Here is a 636-nt window from a genome sequence, read left to right as displayed (position 1 = left end):
GACATACTGCAGCAATGTAGATTGATGTCGATAGTTTCACAAAATCTAAGGCATGGCCAAATTTGGGAAACTAAGTTCTCATTCCGCCGAGTTTCTGTTCAAATTCACAGGTCCTAGTTGTAGTTCAGAAAGACAGCTAGAAGAGAATGCAAGTGCTGTGCATAGAACTATATTGAGGCTCAATGGGACAGAGCAACGAACGTTACGATGCATGAAGCCTGAAGGTGTTCATTTGCTCTTCAGTAATGCTTACTGCACATGCCACCACACACCCGACCACACGTAAATTTCCGAAACAAATATCTGCCTAGAAGGCCAAATGTGTGAACAATGAACATATACCAAAACTGTGCTGAAAACCTTCGAATACGGGAAATCAACACGCACGACATCACTGGCCAAATAGCTAAACGACACGAAGAAAAACGTTACCATGGAGATAATGGAACAATTTCCTTGGAGACAAGAACGCAATCATACCTAGAAGTAGGACACACTCTATGGTCTTAAACATTTTGATAGTTTTCACTAGTCTACTTTCATCCCTGGGAACTGAGAACTTGTGGCCAGGCACAAGGGGTACATGGATGCAGCTAATGGGGTCGTTTTCGGCACTTGTGCCAGTGGTTGTGAGAC

Source organism: Sycon ciliatum, chromosome 12 (genome assembly GCF_964019385.1).
Source record: "Sycon ciliatum chromosome 12, ocSycCili1.1, whole genome shotgun sequence".
Taxonomy (NCBI): domain Eukaryota; kingdom Metazoa; phylum Porifera; class Calcarea; order Leucosolenida; family Sycettidae; genus Sycon; species Sycon ciliatum.
Note: the sequence above shows the minus strand (reverse complement) of the source record.